The 14,636-nt window shown below is 40.5% G+C and overlaps 1 protein-coding gene across 2 annotated transcripts in view; it reads right to left on the bottom strand.

The window, feature by feature from the left end:
- Positions 1–11,643, bottom strand: part of rhbdf1a (rhomboid 5 homolog 1a (Drosophila)) — a 29,159-nt gene extending 17,516 nt beyond the window's left edge. Inside the window, exon 1 of one of the 2 annotated variants that reach the window (XM_058049177.1) lies at positions 11,118–11,643. The gene's annotated coding sequence lies outside the window, so the exon portion shown is untranslated. The remainder of the gene's footprint in view (positions 1–11,117) is intronic. The other variant, XM_058049178.1, reaches the window with a different exon arrangement.
- Positions 11,644–14,636: the final 2,993 nt, after the last annotated feature.

Below are 14,636 nucleotides of genomic sequence, written 5' to 3'. Positions count from 1 at the left end.
AATTTATTTAAAAATAATATTATTATAATATATTAAATTATTATCATATATTATAATTTTTAAATAATAAATTTAAATTTATTATTTTTTACATTTAAATTTTTTAAATTAAATTTAAAATGTAAAACAATTTAAATTTAAATTTAAACAAGTTGCACATTGGATATTGTGTTAGGTAAATTTACATTTAAATGTATTATTTTTTACATTTTAATTTTTTAAATGCATTATTTTAATCATTTTTTTAATTATTTTAATTATACAGTATGCTTATTTTAAAATTTTAAATTAAAATGTAAAAAATAATAAAAAAATGATACTGTGTTAGGTAATTGGTGTGGGCTTCCTTTCCAAATTTAATCTTTTTTTCTTGAAAGAAATGACTAAAATGTATATTGTAGTAAATATGTCATTGCTTACAGAACAAATCTGGTGATGGCCAAAGAAATACACAACAGTGAATGTGTATCACGTCTGGTTTGCTTCAGTTATCTTAAGGATGCAGATGACTCGGTGGTTTGCTGGCTGTGACGCGGGCCTTTTTAGATGTGGGAACACCCTGCTAAATGAACCCACGCCATGATACCCGGCACTTTGTGAAGTGGAGCCGGTGATAAGCAGCTCATTTTACCTCACCTGAAAGCTCTTTGTTTGTGGTGAGGGTTTTATCTTACAGCGCCTCTATCATCTCCACCTGCACTCACTGACTATTACTGTGTATGTTTGTGTGTGCACGCATGTGTGTGTGTGTGTGTGTGGCAAGGGTCAGGCGGAGTTTAGCACGACAAGCACACTTTGCAGAAAAGGCGAAAGCCCGCCGTGGGCTAACTGTTGAGGGCAGTTCATGAAATTCAACAAGACTGTGACACTCACCAAAAACTGACCTCAGGCTAGAAGCCAACAGACAACCACAGCGGAGTTCATGAGCAGTTCTACTGTATACAGTATATGCTTGTCTATCTTTTTTTTCCTGATGGTTATTTGTTTAATTGTGCCTGAAAACACTGTAAAAAAAAAAATCACAAAAGTGCATCATATTCTGTATTCAGTGAAAGAAGGTGAACTAGTCACGACAATGCATGGTATGCTGCTCCACACAAGGCTTCAGAAACTTGAAATTGCTCGCATTGATTGAAACACATGAAGTGTGAAAGCCAATGGCAAATGCAAGGTTAGTGGAAGATAAAAGGCCGTTTTTGGAATAGTAATGTACTAGAATCATTCCAACAGTGCATAAGTATGTTGATCGCTGATAGTTTGAACCCAACATGTGACAAAGACCATAGTTGGCAAAGTTAGGAAGACGCGAGTATTACCGTATTTTCTGGACTATAAGTCGCACAAGGCCAAAAATGCATAATTACGTAGAAAAAAAACATACATAAATCGCACTGGAGTATAAGTTGCATTTTTTGCGGGTAATTTATTTTACAAACGACTTGACCAAAACAGACATTACGTCCTCTTGGAATTGCGACTTATACTCCAGTGCGACTTATGTTTTTTTGTACCTAATTATGCATTTTTGGCCTTGTGCGACTTATATTCCGGAGCGACTTATAGTCCAAAAAATACGGTATTTCACAAACTATTGGACCAAAACAGACATTAGGTCCTCTTGGAAGGCAAGTTCTACCAATAAAAGAATAGAGAACAGGCTGAATAGGTGTAAGATATGCTAACACAATGGTTATTCAGCTACACAAATAATAAACATAAACAGAAAAGGTGTCCAGTGTTTATGTAACATAAACAGTTTTTTCATTTATAAGTCGCTCTGGAGTATACGTTTTTTTTCTACCTGATGATGCATTTTTGACCTTGTGCGACTTATACTCTTATAGTCCAGAAAATACGGTAAATTACCTGCAAAAAATGCGACTTATACTCCAGTGCGACTTATGTATGTTTTTTTCTACCTAATTCTGCATTTTTGGCCTTGTGCGACTTATATTCCGGAGCGACTCATAGTCCAAAAAATACGGTATTTCACAAACTACTGGACCAAAAGAGACATTACGTCCTCTAAATGCAATAAAAATACAAATACATATTTCAGGAAAAAGCTACAAATATATCAGGTCAAAAAAACTCTGCAAGCAAGCAAGTAGTCATCCTTTCACAATTTAATTTCAATTTAGTTTTTTTACATTTTAAATTCAATTAAATTAAAATGAAAAAATTATGAATTTAAATTTATTATTTTTTACATGTTAATTAAAAAAATAATAAATTAAATTTAAAATGTAAAAAACAATAAATTTAAATTTATTATTTTTTACATTTTAATTTTTTAAATTTAAAATGTAAAAAAAAATACATTTAAATTTAAACAAGTCGCACAATGGATATTGTGTTAGGTAAATTTAAATTTAAATGTATTATTTTTTACATTTTAACATCTCCCTTAAGAGCAATGTAAAAGAAACTAGTATTGTCCTGAAATAGAAAATATCAATGCTACACAAGCCCAAAAACAATGACTAAACCTCCTTGGCGTAGAAAAGATAGAAGTCGTCCTGTATGCAGCTCCCACAAAAGCGTTAAATTGCCCCAAAACAGGATCTTTATTGTACACGAGAGGTTTGACATTCTCTTGTTATGAGAGTAAGAGGAGAATGTTAGAAACAACATGTGATAGCCATCTAAATAGTTTCCAGCGTGATATCAGCCTCCATCAAGGCCGTACAAAAGACTGCTTTGTGCCGCCTGACGTTGAACAACGTTCATTGTGCAGCGTGATCGGAATACGAGAGCTCAACATTTCATTACTCCAATTAATGGAAGTGGCGCTTCCAGCAAATTCCCACTGGAGGTAATTGCTCATTACCAGTTTAGCATCAGTGTGGTGAAAAAAAAAAACAAAAAACACACACACACAAAAGCATCATCATTACCAGCTTCTTTGTGTTCAAATCACTCAGCAGGCGTTAGCTATGTCATCCCACTTCCTGCCTGGGAGACCACCAGCAAAAAGAGGTCATGTTACTGGGAGTACTGGCGAGGGAAGGAAGTGAAGGAATAAACCAGCGCAGGAAACGCAAGCAGAGCACATGCAGAGCGCAATGGAGTCAACGCGTCCGGTCCACACGGCCACGGAAGTGTGACATCCCAAGTGACACGTTCATTGTGGACAGTAGATGAAGTGTGGCTGCTCTCGTAAAAGGGAATTAGCCCCAACAATCAGGACTAGTACGTTTCTAGGAGAGTTTGAGTCCTGATTCCTCACACTGAGCAGCATGTCATGCACAGTCATGCAGTAATTACCAGCAGCATACCATGCACTATCTTGATGCCAGCATACTTCCATTTACAGTTTGGCACATTTTTGGTTTGAATTCCTAGTAGCAAGCAGCATACCATGCACTCTCGTTAGAGTCCTCGCATACTAATACGACAAAATGCTTTGAACAAGTGTGGCACAAGCTTAGCACCGCCTGAGATTTTTCCAATTTATGTCTTAATGCATAGCAGCTATGCTAATTAACACTAATGCTATAGCAGCATATCATGCACTGTCATGATGATACAAGCGCACTCGCACCACCTCCTTCCACGCTTGGAACATTTGATGTCAGCATACTTCTAACTTTTGTTCTCAGACTTAGCAACATTTTGAGTCGTAATACCAAGCAGTGAGCGAGCAGCATTTCATGCACTATCATGATGGTATTAGTGAAATATTGCAAAAAAAGCTATCATCTTCTTTCACTTTTCTCGTCTTTGTTGCCGCCTTCCGCACTTTGAGCATGTTGCAACAGATTTTGGTACATTTTGTGTCCTAATACCCAGCAGTGAGCGAGCAGCATGTCATGCACTATCATGACGATATTAGAGAACTATTTCAAAAAAGTGATCATCTTCTTTAACTTTTCTAGTCTTTGTTGCCGCCTTCCACACTTTGAGCATGTCTCTACAGATTTCGGCACATTTTGTGTCCTAATACCGAGCAGTCAGCGAGCAGCATGCCATGCACTATCATGACGATATTAGCGAAATATTGCAAAAAGCTATCATCTTCTTTCACTTTTCTCGTCTTTGTTGCCGCCTTCCGCACTTTGAGCATGTCTCTACAGATTTTGGTATATTTTGTGTCCTAATACTCAGCAGTAAGCGAGCAGCATGTCATGCACCATCATGACGATATTAGCGCATCCCGCACCACCTCCTTCCACACTTTGAACATTTGATGCTAGCATACTTCTAACTTTTGTTCTTAGATTTAGCAACATTTTGAGTCGTAATACCAAGCAGTGAGCGAGCAGCATGTCATGCACTATCATGACGATATTAGAGAACTATTTCAAAAAAGTGATCATCTTCTTTAACTTTTCTAGTCTTTGTTGCCGCCTTCCACACTTTGAGCATGTCGCTACAGATTTCGGCACATTTTGTATCCTAATACCCAGCAGCGAGCGAGCAGCATGCCATACACTATCATGACGATTAGTGTAATACTGCAAAAAAGCTATCATCTTCTTTCACTTTTCTCGTCTTTGTTACCGCCTTCCGCACTCTGAGCATGTCTCTACAGATGTTGGCACATTTTGTGTCCAAATACCCAGCAGCGAGCGAGCAGCATGTCATGCACTATCATGACAATATTAGCGTAATACTGCAAAAAAGCTTTCACTTTTCTCGTCTTTGTTGCCGCCTTCCTCACTTTGTGTCGATAGAGTTTGGCACATTTTGTGTACGAATTCCTAGCACCGAGCAGCTGATCATGCACCATCTGAAGAAATCCAGCATAGAGTCCAATTGCAAACGGCCTTTCATCATATTACACTGAACATGTGACGCTAGCATAGAACAACTATTCGCCCTTACATTTTGGGTCTTAATTCTGAGTAGCGAGCTGCATATCATGCACTGTCAATTCCATCATAACACTACACAAGGCTGTGTTGCCTCTCTTCTATGCTATGAGCGTGTGCTTTTAAAATAGCACCATGTTTAGTCCTTATATTTTGACACATTCTGGGGAGCAGCATATCATGCATTGTTGTGACAATTGCAACAACAAAAGTTCTAAAAGCAGGTGTACCTAATGAAGTGTCGTGAGCATATTTCCGACAAAGAGTGGATGTCCCTGACGTAGTTTGGTGTCACTCGGGGTCCTTAAGATGAAGTCCAGGGAGAGGAAAGAGGAAGGATGAGAGGGGGGGAGAGGGGGGGTTGAAAGCACACAGCTGGAGTGAGCGATAGACTGTGGAAAACTCCAGAAGGAGGCACAGGAAAACTGGGAAGACCAGAGCAGGTCCTCTGGGACTGCGACAGGCCTTAATATGAGAAGATGGAGGAGGAGGGCGACGTAAATTGTCCTGCCAAGCAAAGATTGTCATCCAAGGCTGTCAGGAAAGGTGACGTCAGCAAGGAGACAGACTGTCTAATTCAAAGCAGGAAAACAAAAAGCCTTTTCTACTCCCTCAAAGTGGGAGGACAACTCCTGACAAGGCTCCAGGGCGAAGAAGAAAAAAAATTCATATTGTAACTTTTGTTTATTTTCACGCCGTATGTGTCGCCACGTATTCAGAGTGGCGCCATGGCGAAGAAGGGCGTGCCAGAAAGAGGGCATCGTAATAAAACCAAAAGACTTGACATCATTTTCCATCGGTGCTGTCAGCGTGCGAAGAGGAGTGGAAGAAGAAAGAATATAAAAAAAAAAAAAGCTGGCACCGGGATTAGGAGAAAGAGAAAGTTGGATTCCGGGCTCAGGTACTTGTTAAAATACGCCGCTAGCGTCTGGCCGGAAGCCACCGCACCGCCCTCTTGTTTGACTGACAAACATTCATCACACTCCAATGGCTTCAAAGCATAATATTAAAAAGGTTGGATTTTTAAGAAAAAAAAACACACAGATGAGTCCAAAACACACCCTGCTTTCTGGGAAAAGCCGCTGGAGTGAGTTGGGTGCATGGTATGCGATGCCGGTGGGGCTGAAGCTGTCCAGATAGAACACACATGGACGTTATTACCAGGAGACACCAGTAGCTTCCCATGCATTGTCATGATGATACTATGCTTTGAACCTTTACTGAAAAACACACAGATTCATTGGTGTGCACGACATGTTATGAACTCTAAAGATCAACAGAAGAAGATGCAGGCCTCTAACCGTGTGACAACTCCTAAGGCACTACATTATTTTCCTCACCCCACAAGACCCATGTCGTTAGAGATGATATCAATAAACTAGTTTATTGATGCCATGGTCATGTGGGGGACCTATTATGCTTTTTATAACAAGAAAAAAATATTTTTATCTCTCAACGGCATTTCAAACTACGTATATTAGAAAGTGGGGTTCGTTCCTACTTAAGGGCACTTTGGGCATGTGGAATTAATTAACACAAATCCATGGAAATACAGCTGGAATAGGTGCAGATTCTGAAAGATCTAGAAAGGTTATTGTGTGGAGCTGCTCTATAGGGGTCCAGAACTCAATATAAAGGGTGTCGGGAAATCAGCATAATAGATTCCTTTCATTCATTTTCTACCGCTTATCCTCACAAGGGTCGCAAGGGGTGCTGGAGCCTATCCCAGCTGTCTTTGGGCAAGAGGCGGGGTACACCCTGGACTGGTGGCCAGCCAATCACAGGGCACATATAGACACATTCATACCTATAGACAATTTGGAGTCGCTAATTAACCTAGCATGTTTTTGGAATGTGGGAGGAAACCGGAGTACCCGGAAAAAAACCCACGCAATAGGTTCTCTTTAATAAAATTCCAAAATTCAAGGTAAAATTTTTAAAATATGGAATGAAAATAAATTTCCTGTGCCCTGTGATTGGTCAAGGGTGTACCCCGCCTCTCACCCAAAGACAGCTGGGATAGGCTCCAGCACCCCCGCGACCCTTGAAGGAAAAAGCAGTAGAAAATGAATGAATGAATAAATTTCCCAACTGTTCCCAGTTTTGTGAATGACTTTGTAGTTTTGTAAATTTGCAATTTTGAACAAAAAGTTCACATTTTGTTTGTATTTTTTGTAATTTTCTATAGCCTTCATGGCCACTTTATCGTTTTGTAGTATTATTTTTGACAGGATTAAAAGTGTCTGAATGTTCTGATCTCCTATTTCCATGCCACTGTCAAATTGGGAACAATCAGGAGTTCTACATTTTGTGTTTTCAGCTACTGGAAATTAGCTTAAGTTGATCAGTCAAATGCACATCCCTAATATAGCAACGTTTATATATTTTTTGTTTAATAAGTCAGTTTTCCCACCACTGGTTTAGCTAAAGGGCACACGGTAGCGTTCAGGAAAGTGGTAACCAAATAGTAAAACGTCTTCACCACATTGATACTGTATGTCCCTGATTTGTTTACAAGCGACAACCGGTGTAACGGAAGCCTGTGTGAACCTCGTAACGCGATCCTCCATCAAGGGATTTCACCTACGTACGGCATGCATGATTGCGAAGTGGCCTACATGTTTATTTCTGTCCCAAGGTGTCAGGTAAAGATATTTATTGGCTAATCTCCAGACGACACGCCCCTCAAAAAGCGCTGCTCGCTCTGGGAGTCAAAGTTCAAGGAGTCGTTACAGATTCTGGGAAAAAACACAAAGCGTTCCCACAATCTCCGAATCTTTGCCCCGAGGTTAACCGGCTCCAGACGCCATTGCCCGAAACACACCGCCGCCGCCGCCACCAACCCTAATGAGATGTTTGCTTCCCTGCGTAGTTAAGCCAACTGACTATATTTCCTATTCTTTTTCAGCTAATAAGGCTCGCTAGGAATTCCCTGCTTGTGTGACAGTGGAGGCGCTGAGCGACCGGAGGTGGTCGGGAGGCTCAGCTCGGAGGTGAGAGGCCTGAAAATAGCCACGCTGCCACATTACATCACAAGCCGGGCCGACTGTCATGGCCGCCTGTGAGTCACCCAGCTAGGGAGGGACAGGAGAGCATTTCCAGAAAGCCGTAGAATGCGTACTGGCTTCAAAACTGAAAATAAAACAACTCACTTCCTGTATAATTAAAACTAAAAGCATCTGTTTACATTCCTTTTGGAACAGCGCGCACACACACACACACACACACACACACACACACACACACGGTAGTCGGATGCCATTGTTGTCTTTCTGCTAAAAATAAGCCATTATTTCACAAATAAAAGCGGCGCTACAACTTTTGCCACACCAAGCGAGGAGGGGGTGGGGGGGAGCATTACGAGATTGAGTCAAATCAGACACCACGTGGGAACCGTTGCAACCGGGAGAGTATTGTTTCCCAGGCGGCAGAACAAGTCGGACCTCTCCACAAACCTGCCCCACATTTCCAAATCGGGCCGAGTGACATTTCACACAGGACGGCTCCAATAATGATGCATTTTTTTTTCGATCGTTGTCTGTATTTTACAATAAGACACAACCGTGACTGTTCATTAAAGCATCTATAAGTAACAGTGTGATGATGAAATTTGACTACATATAGTGGACCAGCCAGGACACTTCTTATACCACTACAAAGAATTACAGTACTCACTAAAATGAATCTGACTTGTCATTTTAATTCCCAACATGCCTCCAGGGGGAGCCGTGGAGCTCCTTACTACTTACGACTACTACTACTACTTTACAGCGGATTTGCTAAGGATTAATAAATGTCAGTTTTCGGAATGGGGGGGGGGGGGGGCAGGTTATTTTAAGGAGCATGTGTAGCACACATGGGATATGGGTTATGTCCAGCCTGAACTCTGGAAGACTTAAAAAGCTCCTTCTTGGAAGTCTGTGTCGTATCATAACGAGACTCCCCAAAGACGGACTATTCCTGTCATCTTGAAGCTATTAGCCACCCCCCCCCCCAAAAAAAAACACCATGGCGGTTATCACACTGCATTGAGGTGGATGGAATACAATCAAATCACTACCAAATGTGCTCAAGCCATGTTTCTACTGAGCGGTACAGTTCAAGTCAACTTGCATCGGTACCTAGCAAGTGAATTGCCTGTGTTTGCCTAATAGTAAGGCTTCGCTACACGTCGTGAAATAAAGCCATTTATCCATCAGTTAGCTGTATGTTTGATTGTTTTGTTTGTTAGCGACTAGGCTAAGCTAGTGTTGCTGTTAAAATGGTAGAGTAATGTTAGAGCTTTAGCACCACATTTCACTCCATAATGATACAGTACGCAGTAGCGTATACGACATGTTACATTGTATATGTAAAAAGTGGCTAAAGTACACAAAACCGAGACAAATACAATTTATTAGCAAACATATAAGACTATAGAAGGAGTACTTTAGGTACCAAAATATAAGTACGGTACCTTTCACTATCGTATGTACTGTACACACTCGGTGTAAACAAGTCTTGGTTGAACTTGGCCAGACAGCCGGGCAGACAGACTGACAGCATGCCAGGAGTCACGCAGGCATGGCTGCAGGGCAGACCCTCCACAAAAAGACCCCCCCCCCCCCCCCCCTCCCCGCATACCAGCCAGTCAACAGAGGCCGACGCCGGGCGCTCAAACCTGCCCGATCGGAGCGACTCACTACACCGATCCAACTCGGTATCACCCCCCGCCTTACTCGCTGGAGCCCAAACTGCCAGGACTTTATTGGTGGCGTTACATCACCCACCGCTATGCCCCCCCCCTCCCTCTCCCTCCTTCCATGTGATAAGGTTTCAGCAGCACCGCGGCCATGTGCTCTTGTGTCATGTCTGCCAATGAACTTGTGGAAGTTTCAAGACAGTTTCAAAACCCCCTTCCCGGGATCACGGGAAGGAAAGTTTTCAAGTTCCAAATAATTTTTTTTAACAGAAAAAGAGTGCATGGCAGTAGCGGGAAAAAGGGATGTGACGCCCGGCCTTGCTGGTTTTACTTCCTTAAGCGCCGTCACCGTCTTAAAGGATGATGAAGATGATGAGGGAGGAGGTGATGGAGTGGGAGGGGGATGGCGTGACTTCACCCGTGTGATGATTATTCAGCTTTACGCAACATTCCACCACTCAATACATTGGCTTTTTGCTCTTTTTTCAAGAGAAGACTGTCACATATTCTCCCTTTAAAATAATAATAATAGTATAGTCCACACACACACACACGACCATCAAGCTTCATAATTAATAAATAAACAATCACAAGACTGAAAACATGCAAATATTCTATTTTTTAGACATTTTGGATAATTTTCTGTACAGCCACCAACCACAACTGCATTAAAGCACTATTAAGTAACAGTATGACATTGAAAGGACAGCTTCAAAATCACAAACCCTACACTATTTCCAAATAGGGACGATGTATTTAATGTTGCTGTGCATTCTTCAATGTTCTACTATATTGGCGGACCAGCCAGGGCCAGCTAGTTTTGCTCTAATGCTAATGATGGCGTGACTACACCCCTTGTGATGATTATTCAGCTTTAGACAACACTAAATACTTTGGCTTTTTTCAGATTTAAAGTCATTTTTGATAAGATAAAGCAAATCAATAGAGGACCGAGTGTCACATATTGTTGCTTTAAAATATGAATAGCTTTAAAAGTACACACACACACTAGTAGTAGTAGTAGTTGTGCTCACTACAATCTAGCTTTATAATGAATAAATAAATGATCATAAGACTGGAAACATGCAAATATTCTATTTTTTAGACATTTTGTATAATTTTCTGTACAGCCACCAACTAAAGCACTATTCAGTAACAGTATGACATTGAAAGGACAGCTTCAAAATCACAAACCCTACACTATTTCCAAATAGGGACGATGTATTTAATGTTGCTGTGCCTTCTTCAATGTTCTACTATATTGGCGGACCAGCCAGGGCCAGCTAGTTTTGCTCTAATGCTAATGATGGCGTGACTACACCCCTTGTGATGATTATTCAGCTTTAGACAACACTAAATACTTCTTATACTACTTTTTCAGATTTAAAGTCATTTTTGATAAGATAAAGCAAATCAATAGAGGACCGAGTGTCACATATTGTTTCTTTAAAATATGAATAGCTTTTAAAGTCCACACACACACACTAGTAGTAGTAGTAGTTGTGCTGACTGCAATCTAGCTTCATAATGAATAAATAAATGATCATAAGCCTGCAAGAAGGCGGCTGGGTTCTCTTCCTCAACCACGACCTTCCAGCACCACTACCATCCCCGCAACTCACCCTTCAAAGCCGGCGGCTCAGATGATCTCCAGCGGTGGGTAAATAATAAATCCGATTTCCGCCTTCTCCCTCCCGGGTGGTCACATCATCCTGACAAACACACGCAGGAACGAACGCTTCTTCTCGGTTGTGTTTCCTCCTCCCTCGCCGCAAATCTTCCCAGCCGGTGCCGCCGCGCTCAAACCCGGCCACACTACTCAGCCACACCGGCGGCCCTCGAGGATGGATGGTGCCGATCCCAGCCCAGCCCAACCCAGCCCGGCCCGGCCAGCTGTCCGCGTCTGTGCTTCCTTCCAGCCGACGGACACAGTGTTCCCACACTGCTCCATGCATCGACCCGCCGGCCCAAGTTTTCTTGCGCCGGGGTTGAGCGTGAGCCCCGCCCTGGGCTCCGATACAGTCTGTGGGAAGGAGGCGAGCCCGTCAGGGGGCACCAGCCAATCGGCGTGTGAGCGGGGAGGCGCTCCCTCTTAGCGCCGGTGACTAAGCGGTGTTCTCATCCGGAGTGGACCGGTACCGGAAGTGTGGGTTCAGTCCCACACCGACATGTGACTGTGGAAGGTTGCGGCACACTGCGTGCTCTTGGTGTCGGGCGTCAATTATGGTTATTGTGTGGCTGAACAACATTGTAAAAGTATAATAATACACTTTTACTAACAATAAAACTTGAAATATTCATGTAAACAGCAGAAGCATGTATGCCAATTATAAACAACATCAAGGAATGTACACCATTCATTGACCATTATGATGAATGTTACTGAATAAAGTGCAATGGTAATGAAGATGCAATATACTATATGTATAATTATTGATGTGTGTCCAACGGCACATTCGAAAAATATAAAGAAAACTAAAAAAACAGTAGCAAAAAAATTTAAAAAAGCCAAAATATTCAGAGAAAAAAGTTGTAATTTCACAAGAAAAAGTCAGAATTTTATGAGAATAACATTGTCATATTATTATATCATATGTCATAATATTAACAGAAACAAACAATACAACAAATACAGTTGTAATTTATTTTCCATGTTATTTTTGTTTTTTTTGTAAAAAAGTAATTTTTAATAAAAATTAAATTTTTGATTTTATTTTAATAATGAATAATAATAATTATACTAATATATTACATAACTGAAAATATGAAGAAAAAGTAATTTTAACAAAATAATTCACAATTCTATGACAGTAAATGTGTAATATAATACACATAATATATATATATATATATTTCTATATATATATAATATATATAGAAATATAATGTAATGTTATATAAAGCTGAAATAATGCGGGGTAAAATCTGTTTGGAGAGTTTGTTTGGGAAAAGTTACAATATTATGGGGATATAGTCATAATATGAAAGAAAATCATACATTTAACAATTTTTATGATTACATAAATTATAAAATATTTAACAAACATTATTTATGGAGAAAGTTGAAATATTTAGAAAATAAAATAAATCTAACAATCTGGCCTGTGTCTGTTGTGCAGGGTCACGAGTACGCGGATGCTGCAACATGGCGGTAAAATGTAATGTATGAAATATAAATCATAAGCAGTGATAAAGAGACAGTGCGGACAGATGGAGGGGGATGAAGATAACTACAGATATAGCTGACAGACAGGAGGAGAAGGGACACACACACACACACACACACACGTCAAAATGAGGATCCCATGTGCGGCCGGATATTATTTTCCACATTATAGCGGCTCATACTTCCATCCATATGTCAAATTTCTTTGGAGATACATCCTAATTCACCCTTTGCAGTCACAATTATGATCTGTGAGTCTTAAAGGTCCCATATTAGATTCCTTTTCAACTGTCTCCCGGGTCGTACAACAGTGTCTTGGCCTTGATGCTGACATTCTGACAGGAAACACTCTGTAGCTTTTATGCTAATTAGCTGTTTTTTTACATATAGACTGTATTTGCTGAGGAAAAAATGACCCTAATATACATGGGTGGGATCATCTAAGTGACAAAGATGACAAGTATGAACTTAAACCTACAACATCTATTTAGCATAATAAGACCGCTATTGCTCAATTCAACTGGAAAGCATGCGCCTCCTCCTCCTGTGTTCTCCGACTTAATGAGAAGACCATTCCATCATACTTTGAGTGATGGCTCGCTCGCCTCCGACCTGGGAATATTCCCAAGGAGGGAAAGAGATGGATGTTGGGAAGCGGAGGGATTTTGACGTGCTGACAAGAGGAAGAGAGGCGGCAATCCTCTGCTGACTTGAGGGTTTCAGTGCACAGAAAAAAGGATGCGCCGCTTCATGGAAATGTCTGCTTATCGACAGAACGTCTCCATTAAGACGGGGGTGATCATAGCCGTGATGAAATAATGTATAGACTCGCATGGTGGGAGTTTATATCAGGGCTGAGTCTCCTTTAGTATGCAGTCTTTCTGCCTGTTAAGACTATGCACTCCAGACCAGCAGGGGGCAGCATACTGCGACACATTTTGGACATCCACTGCTTTCAGAGGGAATAAATACATAAAATGCTGTGTTAGCAGACATTTTTCTGCAAGCTGATTAATTATGTGAAGTCAGAATAATACACGGTGTGGGCAAATGTATTGGGACACCTGCAGGTCTCGAGTTTATGTTGTAAAAGTGTGTTTTTGTGCCGAGGTTTTTTTTCCAGTTCCACATTTATTCTTGGAAATACTTCATTTAGACTACAAATATGTTAAATGCTTAAATATACATGAGTCTGTAGTTAACCAGAAACAGCATGATTAATTACTGCAGGGGTCTCAAACACGCAGCCCGCGGGCCAAATGTGGCCCGCTGGACACTAGTCTGAGGCCCCCGCCTTGATATGAAAGTTTAATGTTAGTGCGACCCGCGCAAGTTTGATATGGATGCTGTATGGTATCATGTACCCAGAAAAAATGATTACGTTTGATTAATGTTCATGTTAAAGGTTAAATAACTTAATAGTTATCCTCCCTATCCGTGTGGAAGTGGTAAGTTTTTGGCTATTTAAGTTTAAAAGGAAATAACTTGAAGGCTACCGTTTAGGTTGCTAGCTCTCTAGTTTGCGAGTTAGCATGTGTCTCAAGACCCTGCATTTGCGTAATATGTTGTAAATAAAAAGAGTATAAATGTGACTATAGTCGTGTTTTGTCATGTCTACAGGGCTCTAATAATGCTTTGTTCATTTTAATCTGAAAAAAATAATTTGTCTACCCACCAACTATATGTGGTTTCTTAATTTTTAATTATTTGCAGCTTTATTATTATTATTATATTTATTTTGTTACTGATTGATTGATTTTCTTATTCTTATTTTGTGTAGAAAAATAAAAAGTGAAGATATTTGAGAACAGTGGAATGTTTTATCAGAGCTTTTCTTGTAGAAAATCGGAACCAAAGCAAAGTTTATTCATATTTCTGTTTTTAATAAATGCGTTTTTTGAGACCCCTGAATTACTGAATATACCCAGCATGCTGGATGCATGAGTGCTTCCGGCACTGGGGAGTTGCGGTTCAT

The sequence above is a fragment of the Doryrhamphus excisus genome, chromosome 15 (assembly GCF_030265055.1).
Source record: "Doryrhamphus excisus isolate RoL2022-K1 chromosome 15, RoL_Dexc_1.0, whole genome shotgun sequence".
Classification (NCBI taxonomy): domain Eukaryota; kingdom Metazoa; phylum Chordata; class Actinopteri; order Syngnathiformes; family Syngnathidae; genus Doryrhamphus; species Doryrhamphus excisus.
Note: the sequence above shows the minus strand (reverse complement) of the source record. Positions and strands in the feature narration are given on the sequence as shown.